Genomic DNA, 27,103 nt, shown 5'->3' with positions numbered 1-27,103 from the left:
TCTGCAGTGACTGCTTGGACGAGTCCTTTTTGCAGTTTTCAAGGGAATTGTTTCGGAAGTGGTTTGCCAGAGCCTCCTTCCTAGAGCAGAGCCCAGCTGGCAAGTGCAGGAGGCAGGGTTTCCGTTGCTTTCGCGCCCTTTTTGGGCGCACGCGGTTTTTCGCGCTTACCAGCAACTGCCCCCGACTCCTTTTTTGCAAGGTGCCGCCAGCATTTTTCCTCCCACCGGAGTGAGAGTACCCATTTATCTACTCAAATGAGTTTTCGAACTGTTGGGTTGACAGGAAATGGGGAGGAAACAGGAGCTCACCCTGCTAACACGAAGGCTGGACTCGAACCGCTGAAGCGTCGACCATTTCTGGCCGGCAACTTTCAGTGTCATTAAGCCGCTGTGCCACCGCGTCCCCCTCTATCGGTCTGTGCTCCAGTCTAAATTCTAGCCTTTTTTATCCTTCGAGTTAACAGAATCTTGGCCATTATTTGGTAGCTTTGAGAAGCTAATTTTAATATAATAGCTCTCTCTAACTTGGGAACTGTTGCTTCTGGCTTTGCGATATTTATCCCTTATACATGGTCTTCACTGTTTTCTTGTCCACATGCATTCTTCTGGTCATATGTGACCAGAGACTATTTTGCTAGTTTTATTTCTTTATTGACTGAAGCTAAAGAAATCTTTCCTGTCTCCCTACACACACTTTCAGGCACCTTTACCCTTCTTGATATCAGACAGCAGGAAGGAAATTATTTGCATCTCTTCTACTTCTCCATTAGAAACTTTCCCTATACTAGCATTCTTCCTCTCACCAGAGGTGGAACAGTCTCTCTCTCTCTCCCTCTCTCCCTCTCCCTCTCCCTCTCCCTCTCCCTCTCCCTCTCCCTCTCTTTCTCATTAGTTATACAAATGTCTCCTCCTTTTCAATCAAGCTCACTTCTCCCTCAGTGTCAGAACTGCTGGCGGTTTCTGGATTCCAATAGTGTAACCTGGGCTTCTGAGAGCATTGTATATGAAACTGTCAAAGAAGGTATAATGCATGAATGACATATCCCAAAATTGGACAGTATCTGGATAGCCCTACCAATGAACAAAAGACTCCATTTTGACCTTCCTGTACCATGAAGCTAAAATATGTTCCATCTAAAATTCTTTCTTCCTTCTGAAATTAGGGTGAAAGGCAGAAATGTGCAAGGGGCGAGGTTCCAGGACCAGGAGGTAGTGATAGGAAACTCAGGACATAGTGATAGGAAGTTCAGTGTAATTTCAATGTGGCTGAAAGCTGCAGGTAAAAATACTTATCTGTGCAACTACAAGGAATGGTCAGATAAACATGAGATCAAAGCTTCTTCAAAAGATGCATTGAGCAGATAAATTTGAGACAAAGCCTGATGTGATCTCCAACTGAAAATATATGTTTGAGTTAAGAAGACATTAAGGGGACAGTGACAGGGCAGTGACATGGTTGTATCCTATCACTTCCCCATTAACTCAGACACATATTTTCCTGGGGTCAGCATGTAAGCCACTTAAGCCCAGGAAAAAGCATGGCTTCTTTAAGAAGCCATCAGCCGGTACAGTGATACTTCTATGCCAGAACTGAAACATATTCTCCATTTAATATATAAATACTGCACACTTCTATAAGGGGCAGTTGTTTGGATCCTTAGTCCAGCCCAGGTACTTCTGATACAGCATCATTATCGCCAGTGTTAGCTCTCTCTCTGTCTCAATCTCTCTCTCTCTCTCTCTCTCTCTCTCTCTGTATTGTTTTAACAGTTTGCTCTTGCTATTATAATTGTGTGAGCTACCCAGAGTCATATACTATATGTGAGATGGGTAGCTATATAAATTCAACAAATAAATGACAGACAGATAGAACATTGTACATCAAATTATAAACATGTACTGCATTAAATAAAACAGGCATATCTATCCAATCTTTAAATCAGCTGCTGAGACTCTACTCCCTGAATCACTGGTAGAAGCAATTAGGGTAACATGTGCCTCACTTAAAGCTCTTTTGCTTTCGTTATGGTGTTTTCTTCCCATGCCACAAAAATAAATTCTTTTAGTGATTTCTATTTCAGTTGTTGAAAAATGGGCTACATTTTCTTTTTTTAAAAAAACATCACTGAGGAAAGGTATATAATATTTTATTGTATACAACTTCAAAATAACTTTTCTTTTCTCCTAATGATTACAGATGTTTTAAAATGGTCAACAGTTTTCCATACCTGCAAAGCCTTCTCATTTTCCTAACTGCCAGAATATTTTTGAATTTCAAATATTTTATTTTTAATTGTACCATTTTTTTAAAAAAAGTTACATAACATAATGTTCAAAGTATTGAGTGAGTCTTATACATATGTTCATATCATACTACAGAATTAATTTATTTACATTTAAATATATAAATTAGCAATAACCCTAATTTCTAAATAATACTGTAGAGAAGACACATGGAAATAGAGTGCTTGTCAAATATGGGAAGAGACAGAAATTTTTCAGAACACTGTATAACTGACCATGTCAATTATTCAGACAGTTTTATAATTTATATCTGTATCTTGCTTTTTTTCTCTTTTTCTTTTTTTTTTTGGCACTTCTAAGAGCATTTTATTTGTCCTCTTAGTTTCCACATCATTCATATCTAGTTCAAAAGAACATGAGCAGCTAGGGAAAACAATGGATCTTGTAAATACATGAGATTATGTTTTACGTATTAAAAGATAGGTTAATCTCTTAACAGATAGAATGGAAAATGGATGTAAGGAAAGAGGATATCAAAGCTGCTGGGAACAGAGTCAATGGAATTATGTCATAGAGTTCCACAGAAGTTTGTGAAGATACACTAATAGGAAATATTAAAAAGAACGCTTGGTGGAATGAGGAAGTTGAACGAAACTTGAAGATTTAAAAAGCATATGAAAGAATGATTGCTGCAAAAAATAAATATGAGAGAAAGATATGTGTTTAAAAATAGGAAAAAAGAGCAACAAATAGTTAAAATTAAAAGAGCCAGTGATTTTGGTGACAATAAAAATACTTTTGAAAGTGACTATGCAGCTTGTTTAATACGGATGTGAGGACTGATTCTGTTCTTGATGATTGCAAGCATGCTGTTACCATTAATCTTTTCAAAGGTAAAAGTAGGAAGGCTGGATTATATGGATATTAGTTTGTTTAGAGTGCCTGGCACAATTTTCATCAAAATAGTATGAGATTTTGAGAAGAGAAATCTTCTCTTTTGACAAGAGAAAAAATTGGGAAGTGCAGTACAGTTTTATACTAAATAGTTACATTAAATATAATTAGATGGCAGGGTGCAATGAGGATTATTAAACTGAAAACTGAAGTATCAAATTCCAAGGCAGTTGTGTTTGACAAGGGAAGCAGAATGCACTATTACAAATAGATCACAAATAACCAACAACTAGAGCAGTGTTGTCCAAACTTGGCCACTTTAAGATGAGTGGATTTCAACTCCCAGAATTCCCCAGCCACCCATGCTGGCTGGGAAATTCTGGGAGTTGAAGTCCACTCATCTTAAATAGATCACAAATAACGAAAAACTAGAGCAGTGTTGTCCAAACCTGGCCACTTTAAGATGAGTGGATTTCAACTCCCAGAATTCCCCAGCCACCCATGCTGGCTGGGAAATTCTGGGAGTTGAAGTCCACTCATCTTAAAGTGGCCAAGTTTGGACAACACTGAACTAGAGGAAATAGATTGAATCAAGGTGCTGGTTATCACCTTTAAAGCCCTACCTGCCACAGGACTAAGTTATTTGCAGGACTGCTTCCCTGACTGTATGCTCAACCTACCAGTTTGGATTGGGTATGCATGCTCCAGGTCCTATCTCTGAAACACTGCCATGTAGTGGGAAGTGTGCCTTTTCCATGGCTACCCCTACCTTGTGGAACACTCTCCTCCTGGCAATCCAGCAGGTGCCCATCCTTTTAGCCTTCTGGAAGGTCATCAAGACCTGGTTCTTTACTCAGGTGCTGGGCTAGAGTGATGGGGGCTTTCAGATGATTGTTGGGACATCCTAACAGGATGCCAGGTTTTCAGTTTTTGTCTTATGGTTTTTATGGTTTTATGTTTTTGAATTTTTATTGCTTTGTGAGCCGTCCAGAGTTATGCTCTAAGAGGGGCAGCCATACAAATCTTTTAAATAAAATTAAATAATAAAATAAAATTTGTGTGCTGTAGAATGTTTACTAAATATAGAAAACTGGAGAAATTTTAAGTCATGAAAAACCGGTAGAAAGAAAACAGTGTATGGTCTGTTGTGGGGAATTTCTCAAAGGAAGTAAAGTTGTGTGAAAGAGAAAGTACGCCTTCTGAGTTCTATGGATTTACATATCAGGACATAATAAAGTCATCTGGTCCTTAGAAGTTCTCAAAAGTAGGTAAATACAACCTCAGATGAACAGTAGCACATAACATATTACACCATGTCATCATTTATTTTACAAAAAGAAAGGCAAAATGGAGAAGCCATGTCTGAAAAACTAAGTACACCCTTACTGCTTCCATAGGTATGAAGAGGCTAAGTAGCAGCCAGGTGCTGCTAATCAAATGCCCTTGATCAGTTGATCATCAGCAAGTGCGACTACCTCTATAAAAGCCAAAGTTTTAGGAGTTTGCTGGTCTTGAGCGTTGAGGTGTTTGTTAACACAATGCCAAAGAGTAAAGACATCAGCAATGATCTTAGAGATGCAATTGTTGCTGCCCATCAATCTGGGAAGGGTTATAAGCCATTTCCAAACAACTGAAAGTCCATCATTCTACAGTGAGAAAGATGATTCACAAGTGGAAAACATTCAAGACAGTTGCCAATTTTCCCAGGAGTGGACATCCCAGCAAATTCACCCCAAGGTCAGACCATGCAATGCTCAAAAAAATTGCAAAAAATCCAAGAGTTACATCTCAGACACTACAGGCCTCAGTTAGCATGTGAAATGTTAAAGTTCATAACAGTACAATTAGAAAAAGACTGAACAAGTATGGTTTGTTTGGAAGGGTTGCCAGGAGAAAGCCTCTTCTTTCTAAAAAGAACATGGCAGCACAGCTTAGGTTTGCAAAGTTGCATCTGAACAAATCACAAGACTTCTGGAACACTGTCCTTTGGACAGACTAGACCAAAGTGGAGATGTTTGGCCATAGTGCACAGCGCCATGTTTGGCGAAAACCAAACACAGCATGTCAGCACAAACATCTCATACCAACCATCAAGCATGGTGGTGGAGGGGTGATGATTTGCAGCCACAGGACCTGGGCACCTTGCAGTCAGCGAGTCGACCATGAACCCCTCTGTATACCAAAGTATTCTAGAGTCACATGTGAGGCCATCTGTCCGACAGCTAAAGCTTGGCCAACATTGGGTCATGCAACAGGACAATGATCCCAAACACACCAGCAAATCTACCACAGAATGGCTGGAAAAAAAAAAAAAAGAATCAAGGTGTTGCAATGGACCCATCAAAGTCCAGACCTCAACTGATTGAAATATTGTGGTGGGACCTCAAGAGAGTTGCGCATAAACAAATGCCCACAAACCTCAATGAACTGAAGTAATGTTGTAAAGAAGAGTGGGCCAAAATTCCTCTACAATGATGTGAGAGACTGATAAAGTCATACAGAAAATGATTACTTCAAGTTATTGTTGCTAAAGGTGGTTCTACAAGCTATTGAATCATAAGGTATACTTAGTTTTTCACACATGGGTTGTCCATTTTGGCTTTCTTTTTGTAAAATAAATGATGAGATGGTGTAATATGTCATGTGTTGTTCATCTGAGGTTGCATTTACCTACTTTTGAGAACTGCTGAGAACCAGATGATTTTTATTATGTCCTGATATGTAAAACCATAGAACTCAAAGAGAGTGTACTTTCTTTTTCACATGACTGTATAAATGGTTGTGTATGTATAACTTTGTTATATGGAAGTGAAGTTGGGTATGTTAGGGAAATCATAAAAAGAAGTCAAATGCAGTGGGAATGGAATACTTAAGAAATGTGTGTGATAAAACAAGATCAAGAATGAATAAATGTAAGTGAGTGAATGAGCAGTATAAAAGAAGCTCATTGGGGTGGTTCAGTCATACAGAAAGAATGAATAAGTTCTGAACTTCAGAGCAAATATATAAAGGAAGAGTGAACAGGTAGAAAAGGATATGGAGTAAGTCATAGTTGGATGACGTTGATAAGGTACATTCCTTCATCCTTGAGCTGGCTAAAAAGCATGCCAACATAAATAGGGCTGCACCCCATTACTGTGCCTTGGTAATCAATCTAGGCAGTTGCAATTTTTATGTATGATAGTTTCAGGCCACTCATTTGTACATTTCCCAGCTTCCTTTCCCATCCCATCTAGTACCATCTGCCACTGAGAAAAACAACCAATCAGTCAACATTAAGGGACTCCAGCATTCTTTCATACTTCATTCTGCAACCCAATTATTCCTCACTGGCCAATCAGCCTAAATAAACAAACAAACACAAAAACAGACTCACACACTTTTGACATAGGACTATTAATATCCTGGCTTGCCTGTGTTTGTTTCCACCACTACCAAATAGTGCTCCAAATAGGTTTTAAGGGATACTTGACCTAATACCAAGATTTCTTCCATTGGGCTCAAAATGTCACTTACCCTGCATGAAATAAGGGGACTGACCAGTGGTGTCCCTAAAAGGATTACACATGGATCATGACATCATTACACAAACAATATGATCATGAAACTGCATCACAAAGTCAAAGCAAGTATATGGGTCTATTAATTTGTGTGATGATGACATGATGTACAGTATATATCATTATTTTCCAGCCTTACACTCCTGCTAATGCCCATGGTCTAAATTGTCTCAGTGAAACAGAAGCGGGTGCTGGGAAGTAACAACGTCTATCACTGTTCCCATATTCCAGATTGGTTAGGAATTTGGCAAAATAAATAGAGGAGCATTCAGGAAACTATCCAGATCTCATCAGGTACATGAGACACACAGTTTTAACACTCCTTCTGCAGGGTGGCATATCCTATCACCCATTTAAATTTTTACAATCTAAACCTGGCCAGATAGCAGAATTACAGGGCAGAATTACAGGATACTCTCAGATCACAAACTGGACCTGATCAGAATACCATTTGCATTTACCAAACACTTATTGGACCTGTTCAGGATTGCCATGGCAGATATGATCTCCTGAGTTCTCTCAATTCAGAGGCATCAGTGTGGATACTGAAGACTCCAGAATTAGAAGCCTCTCTGAAGTTGCTGGTAGACAGTGTTGTAAGCAATATTAGAGCTGTAAAATCCATTGGCAAAGGTGCTTCAGAAAACATGGGAGTTCAGAGCATTTCCTTTAACTTATTAAAGCAGTTGCATATTTTTCACAAGTGCACACCAGCCATTTTACCTGACTAAAAGAAAAAATGACATCTTCCAAAGCACCTGTAATTAAATTCTGAGCCTGAGGATGAAAATGGATGTTTGCAAAACTTTGCACAAGAACAGTTGGCATGCCAATAGTATCTCATAAATGGATAGTCAGTCTCCCTTAATTTAAGAGTTAGAAAAGCATCGAGAACTTGCTGATCAAGCAGGAATTAAATGTACACTCATAAAATCATAGAATTGTAGAGTTAGAAGGGTTCACAAGGATCATCAGCCTTTGGTCCCACAAGATGACATTCTTTAATTGACATCCCATTTCCTTCAGCCTGTCTTCATAGGACATGTCCTCAAGTCCCTGTATCACCTTTGTTGTCCTCCTCTGAACTCCATCTAACCTGTCAATATCCTTATGGAAATGTGTTGCCCAGAATTGTACACAGTGCTGCCTTTTCTTTCAGGGAGATCTTAGTGATACAGTCCAAATTGGCATCTTTATTGAGAATTAAATCCTGGATGAGATATATCTACCCAGTAACAAACTTTGACATTAAAAAGCAGGAACCTTAGGTAGAAAGGTGTACTTCTTATAACCATAACTTCCTTGATCAACTGCAAGATGAAAGTGGGTAAGGTTTATGGGAGAAAGGCATGTTCTTTCTCCCATAATGACTATACTGAAATCTTATAGCATATCTGCCTCTGCTGTTAATCACCTTAAAGGTTGTTTCCACATTGTTTAATGTTCTATTCTCTTTTGGATGCATTCCCCAACACAAGATTCCAGAGAAAGATACTGTTTAATACTTTCACCCAATGAAAACCAATCACTTTCTGCATAAAACATGTGACCTGTAGACCTTCCTATGGTAACCTTCTGGTGTTGCCCCTTTGGCAATGACTTCCTGTGTCAGGGCAGCCAGAGTTTTGACCAACAGTGAGCTAGTGATAGATGGGCAGATGGAAAAGAGCCCTGACTTCAGGCTGGAAAACATAGATAATCAGTGGGTGATTATTACAGCTGTGCAGTTGATTTGGACATAAATTTTTGGACCCTATTTAAATAACTTTTTGATTTAAGAAGTAATAACTGTATTTTGCTTCTTTATTATAACGGTGAGAGAGGAAGTACCTTGCTAACAAATTTTTACTAATGCACCATGTACTCCAGGAAATAAGAAACCATATTGTCATTTTGGGTGATATAAGTGGTCAAACAATGCTTTAAGCATTCCATAACATGAAAAAGAACAGAACGTATAGCTGAATCTACTTAACCCTAAAACCATTCATAATACCTTACCAAATTTCTCTATCCTTGCAAACTGTCTTTTTTGGCATCGTACCCATAGACTAATTCATACTTTTTCTTTTGTTCTTTAAGCTTCTCATTGTTTCCTTTCTGAAACCTCGTCACTTTCATCCAATTATAACTTTCTCCACCATCCCCATTCTTTTTTTCTTCATATATATTGTTTTGCAAATTGAACATCATTCAATCTGACTAAATCACTTCAATATACTTCCTTCATACTGTTCACTTATTTCTGCATTCATTTATCACCCATTCATTTCTGACATTGTCTTGTTTAAATACACAAATGTAAGCATTCCATTCTCACTGCATTCAATTTTTTTAATGCTTCACACTTCCATTATAACTTCCACTATACGCTTCCATATAACCAGGTGGACATAAAACACACTCTTATATAGAGCCATTTTTCCTTTTCCATCAATTCATTCCACACAGCACACTAATACTATCCATTACCTTTCCACCAATATTTGTAAGTCTTAATATTTTTTATTTTTTATTTTTCATCTTTACTAAACAATGTACCACTGTAAACAAATTACCTACTTCTAGTTTTTTTCCATTTACGTATCACTGTCAACTCCATATTTTCACATAACATGTTATAATTCAAGCACATTCACTTTATCATACACTTTCTCTAAAGCAACAGACAATAAACCCTACTTCTTACAGTGGGGCAAAAAAGTATTTAGTCAGCCACCAATTGTGCAAGTTCTCCCACTTAAAAAGATGAGAGAGGCCTGTAATTTTCATCATAGGTATACCTCAACTATGAGAGATAAAATGGGGGGGAAAATCCAGAAAATCACATTGTCTGATTTTTAAAGAATTTATTCGCAAATCATGGTGGAAAATAAGTATTTGGTCAATATCAAAAGTTCATCTCAATACTTTGTTATATATCCTTTGCTGGCAATGACAGAGGTCAAACGTTTTCTGTAAATCTTCACAAGGTTTTGACACACTGTTGCTGGTATTTTGGCCCATTCCTCCATGCAGATCTCCTCTAGAGCAGTGATGTTTTGGGGCTGTCACTGGGCAACATGGACTTTCAACTCCCTCCAAAGGTTTTCCATGGGGTTGAGATCTGGAGACTGACTAGGCCACTCCAGGACCTTGAAATGCTTCTTATGAAGCCACTCCTTCATTGCCCGGGCGGTGTGTTTGGGATCATTGTCATGCTGAAAGACCCAGCCACATTTCATCTTCAATGCCCTTGCTGATGGAAGAAGGTGTTCACTCAAAATCTCACGATACATGGCCCCATTCATTCTTTCCTTTACACGGATCAGTCGTCCTGGTCCCTTTGCAGAAAAACAGCCCCAAAGCATGATGTTTCCACCCCCATGCTTCACAGTAGGTATGGTGTTCTTTGGATGCAACTCAGCAGTACTGGCTTAAGCAGGGGGACACATCTGGCACTGCAGGATTTGAGTCCCTGGCAGCATAGTGTGTTACTGATGGTAGCCTTTGTTACTTTGGTCCCAGCTCTCTGCAGGTCATTCACTAGGTCCCCCCATGTGGTTCTGGGATTTTTGCTCACCGTTCTTGTGATCATTTTGACCCCACAGGGTGAGATCTTGCATGGAGCCCCAGATCAAGGGAGATTATCAGTGGTCTTGTATGTCTTCCATTTTCTAATTATTGCTCCCACAGTTGATTTCTTCACACCAAGCTGCTTGCCTATTGCAGATTCAGTCTTCCCAGCCTGGTGCAGGTCTACAATTTTGTTTCTGGTGTCCTTCGACAGCTCTTTGATCTTGGCCATAATGGAGTTTGGAGTGTGACTGTTTGAGGTTGTGGACAGGTGTCTTTTATACTGATAACAAGGTCAAACAGGTGCCATTACTACAGGTAATGAGTGGAGGACAGAGGAGCCTCTTAAAGAAGTAGTTACAGGTCTGTGAGAGCCAGACATCTTGCTTGTTTGTAGGTGACCAAATACTTATTTTCCACCATGATTTGCAAATTAATTCGTTAAAAATCAGACAATGTGATTTTCTGGATTTTTTTTCTCATTTTGTCTCTCATAGTTGAGGTATACCTATGATGAAAATTGCAGGCCTCTCTCATCTTTTTAAGTGGGAGAACTTGCACAATTGGTGGCTGACTAAATACTTTTTTGCCCCACTGTATATTCATATAATAACCTTAATGACCTGCTGAAAGGCAATACTATGGTCTGCACATCTCTTGCATGAAGCTATATTACTGCCTACTTCCAAATTTTGTCCAGAATTGCATCAAGCACCTTCCCAGGGCATTCCTGGAGTGTCTTCATTCAGTCTTCTTACTTACTCTCTGTATAGGGGAACAGTAACAGCATTCTTCCAATTATCAGGCATGGATATAGTCTTCAAAGAAGCATTTAACAAGTTGTATAGCCACTTTCTGAACAAACTACATCCATATTTTAAGTTTTCTCTATTTATACCATCTGCTTTTGCAGCTTAACATTTTCCTACACTCACATAACATTTATGAGTTCCTTTCACAAGTTTTCCTTGGACATTTAATATTTTAAAACATTCATTCCAAACCATCCTTCATTATCTTATTGTCATTCTCATACATTCTGTAAGACATTCCTTTCAGCATTCCTTCATTTCTGTGTTATCTCAAATAATTTTGCCACTTTTATTTTAAATTCTATACAACTTCCTGGAAATGCCATATTTATCCTTCTGCACCCATTTCCAAACAATTTGTTATTTTTATCAAATCATTCTTCATTTTCTCTGCCTCTTTTAATTGAACCAGTCCTTACTGTTTGACTACATTATTTACAGCTATTGTTTTCTCTTTATTATTCAGTATCTTTCTCACAACTTTTTGTAGCAATGTATATTTAAATCATCCATAGCCCTTTTCACTTCATATTCTATCAGGTTTCCTTTACTTCCCATTAGCATAACTCTATACACTTTTTGATGAACTACAACATACTTTTCACTTTGTTTCAAGCAACATCCACAACTTCCTTCCATATATTCACTTTCTATTCTTTCATACAATATTCTTCTTTTTTGTTGTTGTTCCTGTAATCATTCAATGTTCACTCTCATTATTGTCACTATTTTATGTCAGTTTTTCCCCATGATTCACTGCTGATACTATCAGAAATTGGTCTAGTACATTCTGAACTTATCTTTGTATCCTTCAATAATTCTTCCAATCTTTTATCATAAATAATCAAACTAATTGTGTTTTAGATTTGAATTCATTCCTTTACCATGCATATGCATGAAGAAACTTGTGCTTAAACCCCATATCTGAAACATATCTTTTTCTAAGCAGATTCTACTCAAATAATAATCACTCTCATTAATTCCTATGTCTCCAAATGGTCCAATCATTTTTTCTGTCCAGTTTTCTTAGTGACATTTTCAGAAGTGGTTTGCCATGGCTTTCTTCCTAGGGCTGAAAAAGAATGCCTGGCCCAAAGTCAGCCAACTGGCTTCATGCCTCAGGCAGGACTAAAACTCAAGATCTCCTGGTTTCTAGCCCAGTGCCTTAAATTACTATACCAAACATATTCTCAATATGTAGCTTAACTTAACATATAGATATTACTAACATACAGACTCCTACTTCCATTGGCACCCACAGCAACCTAGATAACACCAATTCATACTTTCTGTGAAACACACTTTAACTGTTTCATTAATAATAAACCTACCTTCACTTTCCTCCATGTAGTGATCAACTGCACTCCACAAAATCAACCTTCATTCAGTTCTATTACAATTATCTTCCTTTTCTTCCACAGATATATCTATTTTCCTTTTTTACATGTCATTAATTAATTCGTGGTTTTTATTATTTACTTTTTTACATTCCAAATGACATTTTTCCATAAACCATAGTCATAACTAGGTAGGCCCACAGAAATTTGCCTCTACTGCCCCTTATGGCTTTGGTCAATTGAGACTTTAACATAATGTTTTTTAGTAATATAAAGAAGGGATAGACTAGGTAACTAGTCTATGCTATGCTGCATGTAGTATTCCTTGCTAACTGTAAGGACAGTTCTAGTCAGTTTTGGCACACTTTTGCCAAGGTGCCACAAACACAAAGTCCAATGTTATCACAAGCATGTTTCTAAGCAAGATAGGAATCTAATCTAGAGACTACATTGCAAGTCAGCCTTGCAAGGTAGTTCAGACAAGAAGCACACCCAGAAGTACTATCTCTAACTTTATTGTAAAGTTACACTAACAGAATCTTGCAAGTCTGAAAGTACATCTCCCCACCACCTTTATGGTCCAAGAAACTAGGGCAGGTCCCTTCTGAGAAGTTTGCCATACCGCCATTGCTTCCATGGGCTAAGCTGCCTCTTATCTGACTATCGTCTAGCCTCTGATACCTCCTCTTGTCTCACAGGTTCATTCCCACATACCATTACACAACATACTGTTGCCCATGTTTCATCAGCTCATTGTATATGCAGGTACTAATACACATATATTTTTTAAAGAGGCAGAGGAAGAAAAATATAGATGAGAAACAGTTACAACTGCCAGATATATGACTGGATGACCTTGAAGTTCTATCACATGAAAACCATATGAAAGTAAAATCTGGTAGCAGAGGTAAATCTATATTTTTATAAAGCTTTTTTTTCATTTAAAACTCAGATTGTCTTGTAATAATATAACTCTATTATTACAGATTGTTATATGACAGGGTAAGTTCTGGGTCATCAACCTAGTATCTATGGAAATGAATGCATCCATGGATACTTTTCTTGGTTTTAATCAGGATCCAATCTCCATCTTTTAAAAGATTTTACACTTAGGAAATGTAAGCTAGCATGTTTGTAAGCAAAATAGAAACTTCAAGGATCATTCTTAATTCAAACAATACTTCTGGGTCAATGTAGGCCTCTGAGTCATTCTTAGCATATAAAAATAATATATGTATATAGACTACAGTATTATTCTAAGTACACTTATCTTTAAAAAAAGGGAGCCAAAGCTAAGTTATGTTGTAAAGAGGATAATGCTGGGTGGGAGCTAAAAGGAATGGAGGACATCAATTTCAGCAGTATGCCTTCTTGTGAATGAATGGTTTGTGGCTCTCCACATCCTCCAGGCCATTCATTTTTTAAGAATCCCCATAACAGGTAAATATGTTTATTAGCTAAAAGGACTAGACCTTCCCTAACGACAAATGTTACCACTGGGATTTAAGGCTGGGATCTTATTTACAATAGTGTCATTTTCTTATAACTATGATATAGGGTTTATTTAAGGCCATAATTTGGAACTCAGTCATGCCCAGATTAATTGGGACATTTAAGGACTTTAGGAAAAATTAATACCAAACAAGTAGATATGAAACACAAACACAGAGAGACAATATAAGTAAGTAGCTAAAAGATTAGCACATTAGAACATTATGCAAATAAGCAAATAGTTGCACTTTGTGTGCATTTAAATTAATGGAAATTCACTAATAGTTCCAAATAAAGCAAATTACACTAGTGTATTTTAAACAACCCTAAGGAAATTGATGAAACTTCCCAAGTTGAACATTGACATTTTAAAAAGCTTGGGGAAAAATCTACCACAATAGTTTAGACTCAATAAAATATTTCTATATATTAGGCTGCATGATCATCCTTAAGATATCTTCCAGCTCTAGGAATTATGCCTACAAGTATGGAGATAGTTTCAAAAGGAGCTATGTGAGCCTATTAAAGACACAGCTGCTTTAATGATTCGAAAGGAGGTACTTTGTTCACACTTTTATCCAAGGCAAAAGATCTCGGTTGAATGTTTTGCACAGCCTTTTCCATAAACAGAAATAACTCTTTCATTCACAGAAAAACCAATTGGTTTCTCTTTATATCATATAAAATTTTCACCTTTTACCAATCTTGATTTAATACAGCTTTTCTTTAATTTTCCATCAGAAAGAATAGGGAGATTTAAGAAATACATATTAAAAAATAAGGTAACATTCAGTTTAGTTCAAAAAATGGATGGGACATTCTGACCTGGGGTGGGGGGTAAACTGTCCTATAAGACTGGGACAGCCACAGAACAGGCTGCTTGATCTTCAGCATATTTCACTGCTCACACACACATACGCATCTAGACTGTACTTGGACAAATTAGTCCCATAAGTAAACAGGACCCAAGACACATAGGACATCATAGTTAATAACCAGCACATTGAACTGAATCCAGAAACAAACTGGCAATCAGTGCAGCAACCATTACATAAGTAGTACCTTCTAAAGGTGGCTCATCCAAAAACAGGTGAAAGCTGTGTTCTTCATCAACTGAAGTTTCTGAATAATCCTCAAAAGCAGCGTCAAGTAGAATGCACACCCAATGTGAGATAGTGAAAGTATAAATAACAGTTACCAAGGTCACAACTGGCATATCAGAAAAAGCTGGGCAAAAGCTCTTCAGGCCAGGTCCTCTATCTGCTATTCTTGGGGGAGCTGAGAGTCCAGAAGGATTTCCAAGTTGCAAACCTAGTCCTTCAGGTGGAGTGTTACATTTTCTTTGGGACTGGGGCAATATTTTCTCCTGGTATAGATTATGAAGTTTCTCCTGATAAAATTGGATAAGAAGACTTATTTGGGATCAAAAGTTATGATATTATTTTAATTTAAAATAATTGAACCTAGATATGGGAAGCAGTTCTCACACAGTTAAAGGCACTCAAGTCACAACCGAGCAATGAAAGCTCACTGAGAGATTTTGGGACATGCAGTGTCTCTGAGCTCATCTTACCCCCTAGGTTTCTTGTTGTCTAGATAAAACTGATTAACGAATACATTATTAGTCCTGTAGTATCATTTGCCTTCAGCTGTTAATGAAAAAGTAGGGGGGAAAGCAAACAAAATACATATTATGTCAAACCCTTTTTGGTTGTAGTTTATTCAAGTGTAAACAACCCAATAGCCCCATCACAGTTGGGTCTACTGTGGATATTAAAGAAGATATCTAATACTTTTAGACCAAAATAGTTGAAAGGCCACTGCAAAACAAATATTGTATACATATTTTGCAGTTTCCTCCTGAATAATCACTTTTTCCCTAATCCAGTTTAAGTTAATTATAGCTTAATTACAAGGCAGATTGATAAGCTTTCTAAAGATGCTCAAATTGCCACATAATTCCTCTTTTTTAAATTTCAGATTCACTTCACTTATCTAGTTGGGCAGTTGTAAAATGCATCAGCATTTATGTGTTCTGTTGTAGTAAGCTATCTAGGAGCAGGATGCTAGGGGCTAGCTTTAATGGCATATGATAAGACTGGTTATCCCTTGCAGATAAAGGCTCCGGGTCATTTTGATAGAAAAGGATGGGTTAGTATGTTTACTACTCCACTGACAGTGAGGCATACCCACAAAAATCCCTTATATGACTTCTTGTATTTTAAAAACTGGCTTTGTATAATTGATTCCACCTTAATGACTTTAACTTGCTGGGAAAGGAGAAACAGAACTGACTGCTGAAATAGAATATCATTCTCATATCATAAATTACATCTCCTAAGTGTTCATTTAATTCCTTCTAAATTGGAAAATATTTCACAAATATTTTTAAGGGAACGAACATCAATTAAAGAGAAAAAAAACCTTCACAATACAGTGTTGTATCATTGTTGAACAAGGAAGATGAAGATGTGAAAAGTTCCACATTCTTAAGGCATAAGCCACTTCACACATTCAAATAGCTTTCCAAAATTTTGCAGGCATCCATTAGCTTATATCTTAAAAGGGACTTTTTTCCAGTTATGTCTTAATTGTATTCATTCATCATGACTGAATACTGAGCATCTCTTCCCCTCCATAAGAGATGAGGCATCTCTTCCCCTTCATAACCAGGATAAAACAGGAGTGCACTGTTAAGCTCAACTTCAGAGGCCCTGGTTTCTGCTGTGCATAAGATTAGATAATGTAGAACAAGAAACAATGTTTCTTCGGTAATAGTTGGAAGATTCTGAAGTGCTGTCTCTATGGGAATCCTCCAGAATCCTCTTTCCTATTACATCTACCACTCCCATTAGATCCAACAGGAGAGGCATGCTGTGGATCCTGTCTGTGAAAGAGTTCCATCTGATGGGACCTAGAAGGCAAGCCTTTTCTGCCATGGCATCTGCCCTCTGGAACTCATCTCTCCCGAGGTAAGATTAACTCATTATGGCCTTCCAGAAAGCCCTCAAAACATTGTTTTTTTAGCAAGCCTGGGGATCCCCTGATAATAGGGAGCTGGCATGTTGGTTGTATTTGTAACATTTTTCTTCTCATGGTCTTGTTCATTTATTTTTATTGTTTTTAATGAGTTTGTAAAATATTTTAATTCCTGGTTTTATTGTATGGCACCCAGAGTCACTTCATGTGAGATGGGCAGCCATATAAATTTGACAGACAGACAGACAAACAAATAAATAAATAAAATACTTCTGTACATATTGTCAGTTATAGCTTGAAGATGTCTTTAGCTGAATATTATTTAATATTTATCATGTTTTTTTTTTCCTTTTAGATTCTATTATGTTTTTTACTGAGTTTTGTTTTAGAATTGCCCTACCCTTTCTTTGACTGTCTCATTTTAAGATCATCTTTGGATTCTATTCATTTCCTTAAGAACAACTCCCTATTGAAGAATACAGATTACAGAACTAAACACTGTAGTATTCCACTCAGTATGTCCCTCCAGTTTGATAAGGAACCATTAATGAGCACTCTGGATACAATTTTCAAGCCAACTAAGTATTCACTTAATTGTCATGCCACCCAGCCAACACTTAGCCAACTTCTAATCAGAATGTCATGATGCACCTTGTCAAATGATTTGCTGAAATAAAAACATGTTACATCCATAGCATTCCCAGACTCAATTAAGGGAACTGATCAATCAAGAAGGAAAAGAAAGTTACTCTGGCAAGATTTGCTTCTGAGCAACCTGTGCTGACTTATAGCAATTACCCTTTGTTTTCAAGGTGCTTAAACAGCAATCTATGATTTAGTATGTCTTAACATTAATGCATAAAAGTTAGCAGACCATTTGTTCTTTCAGTATGCAATTAACCTGTCCCTAGAAATTTAATTCAAGTAAATTGGCATTTCCTGATTTTGTTTCTGACAGTCTCAAGATTCAATCCTTCTCTATCAGTGGTATAGAAATGGGATAAATGAATAATTGAAACAAATAAATTTCCTAATGGAGCACATCTTTTCTTTTTGGAGAAGACAGAACTAAAATAGGAGCTACTAGTTTTGCCTTCTTCTTTTCTAGTTAGTATTTATTTTATTCTTATCTATACTTGTTCTTTTTTCTTTTTTTTATTTTGAAAATACCTAATGAACAACTTTTGTTGTTCATTGCTCATTCTGAGCTTTCTCATTCTTGACTCCATTTCTACAGTTCTGGATTATACATACATACTCTTGGTAGGTGAACTGGGCATCGTTCTGCCTTCTATATTGTCCTCTTTTTTTTCCGTTCTTTAAGAAGGTTTTATGTAGCCCTTTCTTCCCCTCTGATCAAATGTTTTTGCAAACAAAGACACTATAGACCTCACACAGACGCAAAAGAAAATCCTAGCCCTGCCTATGTGTGGTGTTGTTCCATTTGCAGAGGTTTGCTTGAACCAATTAGCTAAAGCTTGGAGTTCACATGGGAGAATTGTTACATATTTTATGTTTAGCAGATAAATTTGCACCGGGTGTACTTAAAGCCATTTGGTATCAGTTTCTAAACTGTACAAAAACAAAGCAAAACAAAACATCAGACTTACTTTTTTAAAATGAAAATCCACATAATTGTTTAGCTTATATGTAATATTAACCTTAATCTGTTCCAGTGCCAGTAAATGGATTCCAGAAGTGTCTACATGCATAACATGCTTGAAAGTGTTACTCGAGTTGTGCAAAACATTCTGAAAGTTACCTTGTTTGTGGCATTCCTGTTGGTGAAGCGCCTCTCTAAAGCTGTTCCTTGAAGCCCCAAAGTACTCCTAGCCTCCTGAAGGCACAACCACTCTGAGAAGCTTTCAAACTCATCTGTTTATGAGACTGATAGTGAAGCAAACTGACCCTCTAAATGGTTTGCTCACTTATAGTTATTATTAGTCATAATTATCCTTAAAGTAATATAATAAAGTAATTAGTAAAGTAATATTCTGACTTTCTTTCAAGAAACTTAAACTTTATGGCTTCCTGATCCATTTGTATCTTCACCACAAGCTAGAAAGGCAAATTTATTTATTTATTTGATTCAATTTCAGTGATGCCTGACTCCAGCTGACTCTCAGCAGCTCACAATATAAAGGGAATAAGACAAAATATAGAAAGATAAAGAAAAATATGATGAAATAAACAAATATGATGAAATCCAGATAACCAACACCAAAGCATATGCAATACATGCCAAACATGTCCAGTAAGGGATGCCATCTACCCTACCCCAAAGCCTGGGAGAAGAGCCAAGTCTTTAAGGCCTTCCAGAAAGCCATCAGAGAAGGAGGGAATATCAGGGGGAACCTCATGAGAGTGAGAGATAGCAGCTGATCAAGGTCACCAGATAGCTACAATGAGAATGTGAAGCTGGATCTCTCCAGGGTCATTTAGGTGAAGTAATGTTTACATAGTACTTTTGTTTTATAATGAGCTTTTGTGTCTTTCTGCACTATTGAATACACTCCATATAGCTTTACTGAATATGTATATTTAATAAAGCCTCCCTTGCTGTCCAAGGATTATCTAGTTCAGACAGTATAAAATCATGTTTCCTTCCTTCCCTTTTGTGAAGATATTCATGAACTAGAAGACTTCTCCAATATATAGACCAAACTATAGACAGATCTAACAACAACAAAATTACTGCAGCACTGGGGGGAAAAAACCATCTAATGACCACTATAATCCACTTATTTATAAATTTAGTTTTGAAGAATAGCAATTTCTAATTTCTCTGACTCTTCACAGTGGATCAAGTAGAAGTTATATTGTGACTCAGAAAAACCCTTCACAAGGTTTCTGCTGCTGATGTTTCTATCTGAGCAGAATTTTCTTCTGGCAAACAGATGCAGGACTGTAATATCCAGACATCCAACTTCTACTCTTTCATCATTGGATTGCTCCAGAAAAAAGTGCATTTTAGACATTGGGATTGATATCTATGTAAAATGGCCATTGTCCACCTTTGACATGGGCTACTCAACTTGCTAATATTTAATATTCATTTCAAAGAATTTGTTTTGTCATTTTTTACAATTTGTGTGAGCACCGAAGGAGTTTCAGTTTGAAAATCCAGATCACTGACTTCAGGAAAATTTGAGGTATAATATTTTCTTTGTGAATGTTAGCTGTTCTAATGCAGTATTTCTATATGAGAAAAAAAATGGCACTTTGGATTGGGAAAAAACACATTTTAGAATGTATATCTAAGATGTTCCCACCTTGTGCTTTCATTTCTGAGACTAGCCTATCAGGTTCACAATGTTTTACTGACAGGTAAACTACTTAGGTTCAGTATAATGTGAACAATATGGGCACAGAGTAGACATTACATGTAGGAATTCTACAATTCAGAATGGTATATGCCTGAAGACCCCACTGTTATTGTCTTGATGATACTATCAGTTGAAAATACAATTATTAACTAATTGTGTGGCAACTAATACATTAAATGCAGTACGTACTATTCCTAACTTACAGATGTGATGATCAATTTTTATGACAGATATTTGACATATTCAGTTTGAATTGGCTGAACTTATTATGTAACAATAAAATACATTGTTGTTTTAGACAAAACTCAGACTGACTATAAGGACATAAAGCTACATATATAGGGATACAAAATGTTCCACATATGGTACAAATGCATCTTTAAAATCAGGCAAGGAATAGTCTGGAATAATACTATATCATACAATGCCTTTGGGACAATCCAGATGTTTGATGGCATTAACAGTACTGTTCTGCAATACAGATCATATATCTTGGTAGCTTATTAGGATGTGCAGATTTTTATCAGTTTAGAAGGAAAATTTTAGGTTTGTTTATTTGTTTAATGAATTTACAGGGCTGCCCAGTGTAACTCTGGGTATAGTCTCATTTGTTCAGTTACTGTGGGAATTGTAAAATCAATAACTATGTAAGTTTGTTTCAAAATTATACCTTTACGGATTTTGAAAAAAAAAAAATGTCTGGGGCCAGTTACCAGAAATTATATACCTGGCATAACTCTCTAACACAAATTCTAATTTAACTCCTACACTTCATTCTTTCTTCTAATGGAATGCTGAGAAATTTCAGCGGCCTTTAAAAAAAAAAAAAAACAATTCCTAATAGCCAGTTTAAAGAGATTTCTGAGGGTGGAAAAGCACTTCAGAAACTGTTTTCTCCCTACTTTGCTACAATGAAGAAGAGGATACTTATGTTCTGAACAAGTACCTGAAATGGCTGCTTTCATTCTTTCAACCACATTTCCCCTTTCAGTCTCTGATTCAAAATGTGCTTTGAAAACAGTCCAAAGAAAATAACCCATGAAAATTATAAATGCAAGACTCCATCCATACTTTCCTTCTTTGTCTTACTGCAGAGTGTAAATCTCAACTCCCTAAAAGAAATTCTGCTGTGAACATAATATATACACATTGGTATAAACCCTATTTAGATCAGAATACATATAATCTTAGCTATGTTTTTTATGTCTCCAATAGGTAGACCTTCTGAAAGCAAATCTTATTAACTAGAAAGGAAGGCATACTTGAATTTAAGATCATAATCCTTATTGTAATATCAAACAGAGGAAAATTTATTTGCCCACATTTTCATATTCTCAACAAATCTAAGATAACTGCTTCATTTTTAAGATGAGTTTGGGGGAAAAAATAGCCTTCTTTTCAGGGGATACAGTATAATTAGCCCTTTTTCACAGACTATCTCGTCTAATGGACAGAGAACAAACTTTTAAGATTTAACAAGTAGGATGAAAACTATAGCATATGAACAACTGTAAATGTACACAATTAGGGTTTTTACATCCCAGGGTTACTGATTTTTCATTTATATCTGGAGTAGAGGTATATTCTGAAATTTAATATTCTTTGCAAAATGTTGTGAAGCTAAATGTATTTTAGTCATAAGGCATTTCCGACCATTTTAAAGTTGTGGGGTTTTGTTTTTTGTTTTGTTTTTTACAAAATTAGAAATATTAAATGTTTCAGTACTTTTCAGCATTACTTTCTTGTCCACAGCTAAGGAATAAAACCCTATACATTTAAATGAAAGAAAATCCAGTTTTTGTTTTGCTTAACTTGGGCTTGTTTGTTTGCTTTTTGTTTTTAAATTAAGGTGTTAAATTAATATTGCACGTGTAGTAATGTTGGCATGCACAGATTTGTTACTCTAAATTTTATGCACTCAGGAGATTTTGCAGACATATTTCTGTACTTCCTGTCACGTAACGTTTAATATAGTTTTTAAAATACAACTGATACATTTTTCAAACCATCCAGTCATGCGAATTAGCATTATTAGTTATTATTAATATATTAGCTGAGAATTTCATCAAGTATTTAGGGCAGGACCTTCCCCACATCTGTCAAAAACTTTTAAAACATATGATCTATTTGATTCCATAAATAAAAAAAATGCAGCAAGATCTTCAGACGGACCATATCTTAGTAGTCAAATTCAGAATAATTTCATTTTTGCCCAAATTTATATATTTCAGAACAAAGGAACCTGACACATCGTGATTAGCCAAGAGTTGTTAGTAAATATGGTCAAAAGAATACTAAAAGCTGACTGTCAATAGTATAAGCCTCCTGTGTAACAAAGAAGGACGAAGTTGAATACAAGCACAGATGAGAATGGGGGTGGGTGGGAGGAAGGATACCCCTTCCTCATTTAGCTTGAAAAATAAAGGACAGAGAAATGAGTCTTGCTGGCAGGCAGATAACTTGCAGGCCCTGACCCTTCGACTCACCAGGAATTCAAACACAAAGCTCTTTTCATAGTGACTGTCCTATACATTCTCAGATAAGGCTGCAAATAAGCCAAGCAAAGGAATTTCTAAAACGGAGGCTACTGCACAAACTGTTGCAATAGATGGTTGTTGTTTTTATTCACTGTCCCTGTTGACGCACACCTGGGAGTGTTTATATGCGGATATGCCACCTCCTTCTTTGGATCAGTTTAAATAACTATGCGTTTTTCATTCAGGAATCATTAACCCTCCTTATGATGTGCACGGAAGGCAATGGGCAAGAATGACAGAGAGAAGGCAGTCTGGAATCAACTCTCTGATCAAGATTATTCTCTCATCCCAATAAATAAAGAAATACCAACATCCACATACAGAAAACTGGGCACATTTATACCCATATTTCAAATCTGGACTCACCATCAGAAAGAAAGCAACAGTTGCCTGAAGTTTGTGGTACTTTTTGTCTTGCTCCACTGTACTTTTTTCCTCCAAGGCTGTCCGGAGCTTACAGCTCAGAGATGCCACATAGAGGCCCTTTAAGTGATACGGCTTATTTGCCTGTCAGCCTGAAAACAAGTTTTTGCACTGCGCAGTAGTCCATTTTGCTGAACTCTGAGTAGCATATCCACAAAACTCCTGCAATTGCCTAGAGCAGGCAGCTGGCTTTCGGCAACTCACCGCACCCTGGATTCACTTTTCCGTTGCATGGAGAAAAGCTTTAAGATGTTCGCCTCCTCCTAGTTTAAAAGTTTAGTTAGAGGTGGGTGGAGAGAGAATTCAGTTCAGAAAGGAAACTGCGCATAATCAGAACTTGGAGAGCTTCCTCTGTTCCTCTCTCCTCCCCCCTTCCCAACCAAGCTAAGCAGCCACTGCTCCTTCATAGAATTTAGGAATGTAAAGGGAGGACTCAAAAGAGGCCCAGTCAGACAAACCTTTCTCAATCAATTAGCTTGCAACCATTACTTGTGACCTAAGGTCACGCAGCATAAGTGTGTGGGGTGTGCCTTGAGGAGCACCAAAGCTGCTTATTAAAACTTACATAACCCAAAGTGTGCTAAAAAGAAAAAGAAAAGAAAAGAAAATCAAACACAATTTGGAAACTGGGGAAGGGGAGAGAGAAACATTCCCTAATACTAGGCTGATACAGGAAGTTCTTGGATGGTTTTAGGACAAAATTAAGTGAATATAGAGGTTAGGGATCCAACTGATTCTATGGAATATATTTTCCTTTTTAAAATGTGCATTTTAGTTTTGGAGGCATTGGTAAGGCTAATTCAGTGTTTACACTGTAATGGCCAATACTGTTAAATGAAACTACGTTAAGAAAAAGTTGAGCAGTTATTTTGCATTTTATTATGTTACTTGTCAGATCAATTTTACCCTTGTCGGTAAAAAGACTATTATCAACTGTGGTTTCTACGCTATGCATTACCTTAAACTGTTCAGGTTAAAAGCAATTGGATCCAACAGAGAGACAGAAGACTTTTAGGCTAATAATACATTCTTTTCATTCCAACACCCTGCCATATTGACTACACAACCAATACAACACTTAAGAACTCTAATGTAGTTTGTGATCTTAATATAATGAAGAAACAATGGTTCCCACACTTGAATTATACCCACATGGTGTGGAAAGGTGACTTCATAATGAACCTCAATTTCATATGGTGCCGGAAGAGCAATAGGGAAATGTAGTACTGAAAAAGCCAGAAAGATGTCCTGCTTTCTGTGGGAGTCATGTGTCTTTTTTCTCAGTCCCTAGATAAACTTCACTTCAACTGACCAAAGCTGAAGAGAGGCAAATGCAAAATGTTGGATCAAGGATTGATGGCAGAGGGGAAAAGTGGCATCAGAAAGATAATGCATAAATGTAATCTCTTTGCTAATATATTAAAAATCATTTTTGTGCATCCTCTTGTCTTTGGAGTAGGATTAATGTGCACTACAAGCATGGCAAAAATGTGGTAATATTTTTCCATAATTTAACAAAATCTTTACATCAATCTATTTACCCACAACATCAAAGTTCCATTGTAGGTCTTTGTACCTTGTGGATAAATTTTTACATACGTGTACCCTAACATTCTTTAGGGTTCAACCAATCTTTCACAGTTCTCTAAGAATACTAAGGGAGGAGAAGGTGCCAAAAATATTACTCATAGATGCCAATTGAATAGTGTCCACAAATTTCTGCATAAATGTTTAACAACCTAAAATATTTTTGTTGTCTGAAATAACTGGTCATTAATATGTTAAGCTATGTGGAGCAACTTGTATTCACTTCATTCAGCTTGGGATATGCTCAGTTAAAAAAGTGTATTATTAACTTTTTTTTATCATTATATGAATGGAAAAATGCAATAAAATTAAATTTTGTTTTTTATGCAATATCTCCTAAAATCTGCATATTGCATAATATAATATGCAATATGCATATAGTATAACTTCTAATACATATATTTATATATACAGACATATATATGACCACTATCCTTAATACATGCATTCTAGCAAAACTCAGAAAGCATAACATGTTGATAATCTACATAATGTACCTGGAACTACAAGTTAAATAAGTTTGCCTAAAATGTAGATTTAACAAGATTTTTCAGCATCTCTAACTATATATTTACAAAGAAGAAGGTAATGGTTCTGCATGGAGAGAAGAGTGAGGATGTAATTCTAAGTAAGTTTGTCAGGAAATAAGTGCAACAGAATGCAATGGGATTAATTGCCAAATAACATTGCACTATAATTCTATCTCTTTAAAGTCTGCACCATTCAAGAGCATATTTTCAAAATGTTCCTTACCTTACCTTTCCTTACCTTTGCCAGAAAAACAAAATTAAAGGGTAGAATACAGATTTTCAAAACAAAATGAAGGGCAGTATAAGGACAAAAAGCATAAAAATAAAATATGATTAAATTTTATTTACCAACCGAGTTTTATGCTGCCATCATAGTCATACTGAAGTCCCTATTTGACTGGGGTTGCTTTCCTAAGGAATTGTAGTTAGTGTAGGTAGGGGAAAGCAGAAGGGAGAGCATGCTAAACTGTTGGGAAATCAAGGAGCGCACAAGCAGCATTTCACACAATATCTGCCTTTTGAAAATGGAATTCTGCCACTTAAACGGGTGAATTTTGTGCCCAAGATAAAATGGATGGAAATTTATCACAGACCTCTGAAACTCACCATAACAGAAGCTCCTTGCTATTTGATATAGTCATTTTCATGACTTGATTGACACAATTGAGACTTGGACTAATTAATTGTAATAAGGGATTGAAACATTAAACAAATGTTTCCATAATTAACATTTTTTTCATATTAAGTAAGTTCTATAGCTGCTACAACCACAAGGAAAAGCCAGTTTCATGCTTCAAAGAAATGTCAGTTAATGCCTACCTTTCAACCCATTTATTTCAAAGCCATCTTTGCATGGGTCCTCCCATCCATATGGGAGAACAAAACTTTTTTAGAACAAAAATTTTCCAGATTATACTAATGAGTAAATATATTTCAAGATTTCATTTCATGACACATTAATATCACAAAGAGATTTGTGACAAGAATATACATACATTTGCATGCATCATTGCAAAAATAGTTCAGAGCTTGCTACTGTAATCAGGGTTTGAAATAAGAAAGCAACAAAATAGGGTTTATTTATTCACTCCCAGTGAAGTAAGTAGATCGCCTCAAACTCCAACTATAACAGGGCAATTAGATCTTTCCAAATGTTTGATATATTAAGACCACAGTTTCCAGAATCCCCAGCCTGCAAGACATTTAAGTCCAAAAGGAATGGAATATTTCTGTTTTTCATACCATCCACATGATTACTATAAACCAAAACACCTCTTGGCCACTTATAAAAGCTGGAGTCCTTTAAAACAGATGTTAATACAGTATGTTACAGATTCTTTAAGGACCTGTTTCCCATGAAAGAATGGAAGAAAAATCACAGAAAACCTGGGGTCCTTGGTTAGCTCTTTTTTGATAAAAATCAACTACCCGAAGATGGAATACTCTCAGATAGTAAAATCTCTTAATGTGTTAGGACAACTGTTACAGTACATAATCTTTTAGATTTTTTTTTTCATTGAAAATCATCACCTTGAGAGCTTCATTTCATGACCTGAAAATCCTTAACCCAAAACTGGATGTACTTTGAACATACTTAAATGCACCTTTTCCTTCATCACTGTTGTAAATATTAAGAGAATAAGCATTGACTCTAAAAAAAGAAGCCTATAGTGAATGTGCATCTGAATGTTATTCTTAATAATCTTGTTATTCATTATTATCTTCATTATAACAGGTGGTTCACCATGAGATGTTAGCATTCGCAGTGGTGCTTGCTTTGCTTTTCTTTTATGACAAATTTGAGAAATTGTGATCTACAGGTGCCAAT

At 36.5% G+C, this 27,103-nt stretch overlaps 2 long non-coding RNA genes across 6 annotated transcripts in view; one reads left to right on the top strand and one right to left on the bottom strand.

The window, feature by feature from the left end:
• LOC112541239 (uncharacterized) overlaps positions 1-23,700 on the bottom strand; it is a 260,594-nt gene extending 236,894 nt beyond the window's left edge. Inside the window, exon 1 of one of the 5 annotated variants that reach the window (XR_015796776.1) lies at positions 23,102-23,700. This is a non-coding gene — a long non-coding RNA (uncharacterized LOC112541239). The remainder of the gene's footprint in view (positions 1-23,101) is intronic. The other 4 variants (XR_015796778.1, XR_015796777.1, XR_015796781.1 and 1 more) reach the window with 4 other exon arrangements.
• LOC148215120 (uncharacterized) overlaps positions 1-27,103 on the top strand; it is a 144,236-nt gene that overhangs the window by 96,394 nt on the left and 20,739 nt on the right. The window lies entirely within an intron of this gene.

The sequence above is a fragment of the Python bivittatus genome, unplaced genomic scaffold, assembly GCF_059951505.1.
Source record: "Python bivittatus isolate LINGU-HERP-01145 unplaced genomic scaffold, Pbiv_v1 ctg000350_np1212, whole genome shotgun sequence".
Taxonomy (NCBI): domain Eukaryota; kingdom Metazoa; phylum Chordata; class Lepidosauria; order Squamata; family Pythonidae; genus Python; species Python bivittatus.
Note: the sequence above shows the minus strand (reverse complement) of the source record. Positions and strands in the feature narration are given on the sequence as shown.